At 38.3% G+C, this 9700-nt stretch overlaps 1 pseudogene; it reads left to right on the forward strand.

Moving 5' to 3' along the window:
• Nucleotides 1–9700, forward strand: part of LOC107709957 (NACHT, LRR and PYD domains-containing protein 12-like) — a 21270-nt pseudogene that overhangs the window by 6721 nt on the left and 4849 nt on the right.

A 9700-nucleotide genomic window follows, 5' to 3' on the forward strand; every position in this document is an offset into this window, starting at 1 on the left:
TTCAAATCAAAAGAAATATAATTCAATATTTGAGCTGCATCAGAAAGCTATGGATGAGGCTTTACTGAGTAAGAATGGACATCTTGATCTTTTCCTGCGTTTCCTACTGGGTCTTTCAGTGGAGCCCAATCAAACTCTCTTACAAGAACTACTGGCACAGACAGGAAGCAGTTCCTACAACAAAGAGGAAACAGTACAATACATCATGCAGAAGATCACCGAGAATCACTCTCTAGAGAGATCCATCAGTCTCTTCCACTGTGTGAATGAACTGGGTGATGATTCACTCATACAGGAGATCCAAGGCTATTTGAAATCTGGAAAAATAAGAAGAACCAAACTTTCCTCTTCACAGTGGTCAGCTGTGGTTTATGTGTTGCTGACAAAACATAATATGAATGTGTTTGATGTAAAAAGGTTTAGTGGAGCACAACATACAGCAGATGAAGTCCTGCAGAAATTGCTGCCTGTAGTTAAGGAATCCAGACAAGTTTGGTAAGTAACACTGATAACAATCACTACGCTGAATAAAAAAAGTCTTATCTGAAAAATAGAATTGTGTATTATCTGGTATATACAGTGGTGTGAAATATATACAGTGGTGTGTTTTTATTTTTTGCATATTTGTCACACTTGAATGATTCAGATCATCAAACAAATTTTAATATTACACAAAGATAACCCGAGTAAATACAAAATGCAGTTTTGAAATTGTGATTTCATTTATGAAGGGAAAAAAGCTGTCCAAACCTGCCTGGCCCTACGTGAAGAATTAATTGCCCCTCCTCTTAAATCATGAAAGAACTGTGATTAACCACATATGAGAAGAAAGTAAAAGATGAAGACATAATTCTCAAAATGGGGAAACTAGCTTTTCAACAGCTTGTGAAAGGCAACCTGATCTTCTATGAGGAAGATCTGAGAGACAGCGGCATTGATGTGACAGAAGCATCAGTGTACTCAGGATTGTGCACTCAGGTCTTCAGAGAGGAGTGGCTTGAATCAGGGAAAAGTCTTCTGCTTTGTTCATCTAAGCATTCAGGAACATTTAGCAGCTCTATATGTGCACCTCTTCTTTACAATCAAGAACATAAATGTGTTTGACCAAACCAAAGTTTCAAGTTAAAGTTTCAAATCAAAAGAAATAGAATTCAATATTTGAGCTGCATCAGAAAGCTATGGATGAGGCTTTACTGAGTAAGAATGGACATCTTGATCTTTTCCTGCATTTCCTACTGGGTCTTTCAGTGGAGCCCAATCAAACTCTCTTACAAGAACTACTGGCACAGTCAGGAAGCAGTTCCTACAACAAAGAGGAAACAGTACAATACATCATTCATAAGATCACCGAGAATCACTCTCTAGAGAGATCCATCAGTCTCTTCCACTGTCTGAATGAACTGGGTGATGATTCACTCATACAGGAGATCCAAGGCTATTTGAAATCTGGAAAAATAAGAAGAACCAAACTTTCCTCTTCACAGTGGTCAGCTGTGGTTTATGTGTTGCTGACAAAACATAATATGAATGTGTTTGATGTAAAAAGGTTTAGTGGAGCACAACATACAGCAGATGAAGTCCTGCAGAAATTGCTGCCTGTAGTTAAGGAATCCAGACAAGTTTGGTAAGTAACACTGATAACAATCACTACGCTGAATAAAAAAAGTCTTATCTGAAAAATAGAATTGTGTATTATCTGGTATATACAGTGGTGTGAAATATATACAATGGTGTGTTTTTATTTTTTGCATATTTGTCACACTTGAATGATTCAGATCATCAAACAAATTTTAATATTACACAAAGATAACCCGAGTAAATACAAAATGCAGTTTTGAAATTGTGATTTCATTTATGAAGGGAAAAAAGCTGTCCAAACCTGCCTGGCCCTACATGAAAAAGTAATTAAATCTAATAACTGGTTGTGCCACCCTTTTCAGCAACAACTGCAATCAAGCGTTTGCGAAAACTGGCAGTGAGTGTTTCACATCACTGTGGAGGAATTTTGGCCTACTCTTCTTTACAGAATTGTATTAATTCAGCCACATTGGAGGGTTTTTGAGCATGAATGGACTGTTTAAGGTCATGCCACAGCATCTCAATCGGATGGTGGAGGTGGACTTGCTGGTGTGTTTGGGATCATTGTCCTGCTGCATAACCCAAGTGCGTTTGAGCTTGAGGTCACAAACTGACGGCCGGACATTCTCCTTCAGGATTTTCTGATAGAGAGCAGAATTCATGGTTCCATCACAGGTATATACACATTTTTACATGTGAATATTTTCTCTTGCATCTGAACCCACACAAGAATCATGCCGTATTCCGTCAGCAGAGAACTAATCATTCCTTTATTTGGAAAAGAACTGGAATAACATCAGACTAAATAGAACAGTAGTTTAGGGACCTTGGTTTTTAGAAAATGTCAGTTTTCGAGGACAGTAGCTGGCACGACTGTCTATTTACTGTTAATGAAATGACTACTTCATAATAACACGTATCAAATCAGTGTAACATATGTAGCACTTTAATTCAAAAGGAGAAAACCATCAGAACTGACTTTAAAAAACATTTACAGTGGTGTGAAAAAGTTTTTGCCGCCCTTCCTGTTTTTTTAATTGTTTGCATATTTGTCACACTTAAAAGATTCAGATCATCAAACAAATTTTAATATTACACAAAGATAACCTGAGTAAATACAAACTGCAGTTTTGAAATTATGATTTCATTTATTAAGGGAAAAAAGCTGTCCAAACCTGCCTGGCACTACGTGAAAAAGTAATTGCCCCCTAAATCTAATAACTGGTTGTGCCACCCTTTGCAGCAACAACTGCAATCAAGCGTTTGCGATAAATGGCAATGAGTCTTTCACAGGAATTTTGGCCCACTCTTCTTTGCAGAATTGTTTTCATTCAGCCACATTGGAGGGTTTTTGAGCATGAATGGACTGTTTAAGGTCATGCCACAGCATCTCAATCGGATTTAAGTCTGGACTTTGACTTGGCCATTCCAAAACCTTAATTTTGTTTTTCTTGAGCCATTCAAAGGTGGACTTGCTGGTGTGTTTTGGATCATTGTCCTGCTGCATAAACCAAGTGCGCTTGAGCTTGAGGTCATAAACTGACGGCCGGACATTCTCCTTCAGGATTTTCTGATAGAGAGCAGAATTCATGGTTCCATCAATTATGGCAAGTCATCCAGGTCCTGAAGCTGCAATGCAGCCCCAGACCATCACACTACCACCATCATGTTTGACTGTTGGTATGATGTTCTTTTTATGAAATGCTGTGTTGGTTTTATGCCAGATGTAACGGGACACACACCTTCCACAAAGTTCAACTTTTGTCTCATCAGTCCACAGAATATTTTCCCAAAAGTCTTGGGGATAAACAAGATATTTTTTGGCAAATGTGAGACAAGCCTTTGTGTTCTTTTTGGTCAGCAATGGCTTTTGCCTTGGAACTCTCCCATGGATGCCGTTTTTGCCCAGTCTCTTTCTTATTGTTGAATCATGAACACTGACCGTAATTGAGGCAAGTGAGGCCTGCAGTTCTTTAGATGTTGTTCTGGGTTCTTTTATGACCTCCTGGATGAGTTGTCATTTCGTTCTTGGAGTAATTTTGGTAGGCCGGCCACTCCTGGGAAGGTTTTCAACTGTTCCAAGTTTAATGGCTCTGACCGTAGTTCGCTGGAGTCCCAAAGCCTTAGAAATGGCATTTAAGTGATTTCTATTTAAGTGATTTCTTGATTCAACAGTTCTGGCAGTAATCAGGCCTGGGTGTGGCTAGTGAAATGTAACTTTCTAAAATAATGTGGTTAATCACAGTTCTTTCATGATTTAACAGGAGGGGGCAATTAATTTTTCACGTAGGACCAGGTAGGTTTGGACAGCTTTTTTCCCTTAATAAATGAAATCATCATTTAAAAACTGCATTTTGTATTTACTTGCATTATCTTTGTGTAATATTAAAATTTGTTTGATGATCTGAATCTTTTAAGTGTGACAAATATGAAAAAAATAAAAAAACAGGAAGGGGGCAAAAACCTTTCCACGGCATTGTAGAGAGTTATATCAATGAAATACAACAAAAGAAGTCAAACAGTATTTACATGTTTTCAATTCTATTCATTTTTTTATTCGCTATGATTTTCAAACAACACCAAATACAGGAGTACTCAAACAAGAGAGCTGCTTCCTAGATATTTCCTCTGCTGTTTACTGTCAATTAGCAAAATGTGACCAAAACCTTACCTTGGTTCACCAGTTTTCTCATAGTATGATGGAAAAGAAAATAGAACACATCTCCATAAAAAAATGAAGATGCATGGATGGTGTGCAAATGTTTGTGTATGTAAAGTAAAATGTTTAGCCCAACAAATTGTCACACCAAATATTCATCTTGGTATGAACAGGTCTTAGGTCTCTTTTTTTGACTGTCAGAGTGAAGAGTGTCATTGTTCTCTACAGGATAATCGATTGTGGTGTCACAGATGAAGGCTGTGCTGCTCTGGCTTCAGCTTTGAGATCAAATTCCTCACACGTGAGAGAACTGGATCTGTCGTTAAATAAACTAGGACACACAGGACTAAATCTGCTCTCTGCTGGACTGAAGGATCCTCACAGTAAACTGGAGAAACGTACGTATGATCTCTCTGAGAATTACACACATGCAGGAAATCACAAACAAATATTCACAGATAGTTATAGTTGTAGCAGCTCTGACAAGGAATAAGACAACTGCTTATTAAAAAAAAATAATAATAAATGGATACGAAACATTGATTCTAATGATCTGAAATCTAAAATGAGATGAAACTAACTAAGCTACATTTTTGTTCAAAGTGCTTTTGAAAGAAGTCACTTATGCTCACCAATGGTGCATTTATTGGATCAAAAATAAAGTAAAAACAGTAAGGCTATGTTCACACTTGGCATCTTTTTTTAAGCTGCCAGCGTCTGTTTTACATTATAATCCTATGGAGTAAACCGTGTTTTCAAAAAAGTCCTGAGCGCTTTTTAAAACGCCACCGCCGGCATCTTTTTCTGCAGCTCAGAGCGTCTTTTCAAGTTGAAAAAAGTTAAACTTTTCTGGAAAAAAGACGCCCTACGTCAAGCGCCTTTTTGACAGCTGACCAATGACAAGCGATTGAGTAGCGAGACCTGGGGCAAGTTCAAGCTCAAACCGGTGTGCACTGTTTTGCTACGGTTTCCGGTTTGAACGACATGTTTCCTGGAAACGGTGTGCAACGGGGTCGTGTGTGTCATCTGGTGTCAAATAGCGATGACACGGATGCACACACCTTCTAAATGCTCTGCTAGTGCTCGCCATAATGAATAGAGATAACTCTTACTTTTTCCTTGGAATGCACGCTTCAAACAGAACAGTCAATGAAGACGAAGAAGAGAATGATGTGTGCTCCCGGCGCCTATTTATACTATAGTCGCACCGGTAGTGACGTCATGGCTGTCGCCGGCCAACGAGTTGGTGTTTTTTCAATGTATGCTTCAGACACGGGTCACAACGAGGCGTTCCCCATAGCGACCCCTAGAGGACGCATTTCGAAGTTCCCATGAAAGGGAACTGTATCTAACTTAGTCTAAAATATGCCACAAACTGTGCATCATTCAACCGGAGCTCCTGGACTAAATTGTTGTAAGCACCATTCTGCTTCCTTCCCCGTATAATGTCGCGCACCCACAAACATCGTTGTGAACCGACATTCTCCTCCCCGTTAACTTCAAAGGCAACGAAAGAGCGCTCTTTCTCCACATTTCTGCAGCATATAGCGCTAGGCTACTGTTGCAGCTGTTGTTATAGCAACAAAAGACGCCCTCGGCTGCTATTTGTAACCAAAACGCTACCAGCTTTTTATTTTAATAAAAAAGCGCTCTTGTCGACTTTTTCTTGCCAAATAAGACGCCAAGTGTGAACACGCCCTTATACTGTACAACCAATGTAACCAAAATGCTGCCCGCTTTTTATTTTAATAAAAAAGCGCTCGTCAACTTTTTCTTGTCAAAAAAGACGCCAAGTGTGAACACGCCCTAATATTGCTAAATATTTTTACAATTTAAAATAAATGTTTTCTGTTTTAATATATTGTAGCGATCAAAATAAGTGAAAAGACTCACTTGATGATTCTAGGCTTTGGTTTTATTAACGTAAACGCTTGTGAAAACCACAGCATGGGCTCCGACAAAAACGGAAACACTTCTCAAACTTTTCCCCCAAAAAACTCCACCCACACACGAGTGCGCAGACTCGTTCTTCAGAAGAACACCCACCCCCTTAAAGGGATAGTTCACCCCAAAATTTTGTTTATCTGCTTACCCCCAGGGCATCCAAGATGTAGGTTACTTTGTTTCTTCAGTAGAACACAAAAGAAGATTTTTAACTCAAACCGTTGCAGTCTGTCAGTCATATAATGGCAGTCAATGGGCTCCACAGCTTTGAGAGTAAAAAAAAACATACCCAGACAAAACCAAATTAAACCTTGCGGCTCGTGATGATACATTGATGTGTAAAGACACGAAACGATCGGTCCGTTCCAACTGTCCTGAGCGCGTTCACAACATCCAATGAGTGACGTATATGCGTGACCGATCGCTTCCGCTCATGTGTCTACCATGCCAGAGCACGTACACGCATCACGCGCCGGATGATGTGAACGCGCTCAGAACAGTTGGACATTGCGGTAGATCAGAGGTAAAAAATTATATAAATACTGTTCAGTTTCTTGCACAGACCGATCGTTTCGTGTCTTAAGACCTCAATGTATCATCACAAGCCACAGGGTTTAATTTGGTATTGTCTGGGTATGTTTTTTTTAACTCTCAAAGCCGTGAAGCCCATTGACTGCCATTATATGACTGACAGACTGCAACGGTTTGAGTTAAAAATCTTCGTTTGTGTTCTACTGAAGAAACAAAGTCACCTACATCTTGGATGCCCTGGGGGTAAGCAGATAAACATCATATTTTAATTTTTGGGTGAATTATCCCTTTAAAGCCCGTATTCAAAAAGAACACATAACACAGGAACAGAACATGCGTGGCTTAAATCACACCTGACAGAACATAACACACTTTTTAGACTTGCTACAATATTTTTATATTCCTAGTTTATTCCTGTGATGGAAAATCTGGATTTTTTTAGCATCATTTTTCCAGCGTTCAGTGTCACATGATCCTTCAGAAATCATTCTGATATGCTGCTTTGCTGCTCAAGAAACATTTCTCATTATTATTAATGTCCAATGTAATCAACAGTTGTGCTGCTTAATATATTGGTGTAAACCATTATGCATTTTTTTTCAGGATTCTTGGATGAGTAGAAAGTTCAAAGGAACAGCATTCATATGAAATAGAAACATTTTGATCAATTTATTGCATACATTCTTAATAATTGTATTCTTTCTTTCTTTCAAACAATCAACCAATCAATAAATAAATAGAATTAAGTCTGCAAGTAGGATGCAAGTTATAATCAACATTCAAATATTTTTCAGTACATAAATATCATAAAGATGTGTTGAGTGGATTTTGGTGTACTTACATAAAAAAGGATTCCTGCATTATTTACCAATTTAAATCAATTGAAATTAACCCTGAGACATCTATATAGAACTGGTCTTAATGTAGTCATAGCCTTAATGTGCTGTGAATTAAGCGTCTCTTTCTGATTATCTAAGCTGTGTATCCTCTTTAGAGACTGAAGAGTGCTATTGTTCTCTACAGGTTATGGAGGTGTGGTGTCACAGGTGAAGGTTGTGCTGCTCTGGCTTCAGCTCTGAGATCAAACCCCTCACACCTCAAACATCTGGATCTGATTCAATATAAAATAGGCGACACAGGACTAAGTCTGCTCTTTGCTGGACTGAAGGAGCCTCACTGTAAACTAGAAAAACTTTGTCTGTCTGGAAATAAACTAAGATACTCAGATGTAAAGCTGCTCTCTGCTGGACTGAAGGATCCTCAGTGTAAACTGGAGAAACTTTGGTAAATAATCTCTCTTAGATTCACACACAATGGTACTCACAAAGAAATATTTGCTTATAGTTCATAGTTGAAGCAATTTAAAGGATGTAAAATCCACCTATTCAGATAAAATCTCTTTCTTAGCTTAAAAATAAAACTGTACACAGATAAACAGGTTGATATAAATAAGAAGAGAGTTTAAAAAGAGAGTTAAACCATGGGGTTGTGAAATGCTTATGATTGGTCACGTTCTATGGTGTGTACGATCCAGCAATGATGCACTATGACCAAAGAAGAACTGTAGCTATATAGAAAAAGAAGCAGGGAGTTGGAGCTGATACTGCAATGTGTGCAAAAGTTTTACAAAATTACATTAAAATGTCTTGTAATGTGTGACATGAAAAACAGAACTGGTGTTCAATGGAAAACAGAACTGGCGTTCAATGGGAGCACAATGTTGTGTTAAATAAAAAGAGACATCTGGGCATGAAAGGTGACATACAGCTAGTGCTATTTTGACAATGTTATTTATGATTTAATATAAAAAATGTAATAACCTATAAAACTGTTAAAAGTTTAAGCTGGAATGACTGAAAGCTGTTGTCTCTAGTTCTATTGAACAGATTACAGTTCTATTTCACTTTATCAAATTATTTCAGTTATTTCAAAGGGCATTAAAGCCTAGAACAGCAAAAGAACAAAAAAACACATAGACATGCAAGCACAGGTAATTCACACAAGATTAAACTCTCTCTCTTTAATAACTAATAAACCACATAGCAAGGTCTCAAGCTTCAGTTAATTAGTTGTAAAATGACAATTTGGAAGTATGCTGGATCTATCTGCTGCTTTTGATATTGTTAACCACCAAACCCTCCTGTCAACCCTCTTGGCAAAAGGCATCTCAGGAACCGCACTCCAGTGGTTCAAATCTTACTTCTCAGATAGGTCCTTCAAGGTATCTTGGAGGGGTGAGGTGTCCAAGTTGCAACATCTAGCTACTGTGGTGGCTTCTGCCTTTGCTGTGAAGAATCTCTCAGAGTCTTGGAGTTTTGATGCCAGAAGAGATTTTATTTTCAGAGACAATAAAACCTGAGAGAACTCTGCAGAGCAATCTCTCGAATCTTTTTGTGTATCCTCTTATATACAGTTTTTTCTCTAGGCGTGTTCAATTCATTTCATTCATATGTATTATGGGATCACGATGCAGTCATGAGACCTTCATTTTATGTTCTGTGAAAATAAGGGCCCCATTATGTGCCATCATGTGCTTATCATGTACTTCACCATATGTCTGCACATTCCATTCTCATACAGATTTCTATACATGCAGGCAAATACACATGATTATAATAGTAGAATAACTTTATACATAAATGGCTATCTTCACATTGAACATGTAACAAAAAACATGTAACATCACAAAAAATAGCATTGTTGATCTTCAGCCCAGACACTTTGCGCATCGTAGAGGGCCACCCTTGGGCAGAGGTTAGGCTAGCACTTACACCCAGGGTATGGTTCATCTTTATACTTCTTCTTCGTCCTCAGTTGAGGAACTAGAGTCTCCATCATTTGTCAATGTTTGTGACTTCCAGTTGGGTGCATAAGCCCAGTCCTGGTAATGTACATTTTGGTTACTCTTCGAAATCAATTTCTTATTATCTTGACATGTTAGAATTTCCATTTGCCTAGCTGTGGCTTGGACAACTAGTGACTTCAGTA

This window comes from Sinocyclocheilus rhinocerous, unplaced genomic scaffold (genome assembly GCF_001515625.1).
Source record: "Sinocyclocheilus rhinocerous isolate Xijiao unplaced genomic scaffold, SAMN03320098_v1.1 scaffold2132, whole genome shotgun sequence".
NCBI lineage: Eukaryota > Metazoa > Chordata > Actinopteri > Cypriniformes > Cyprinidae > Sinocyclocheilus > Sinocyclocheilus rhinocerous.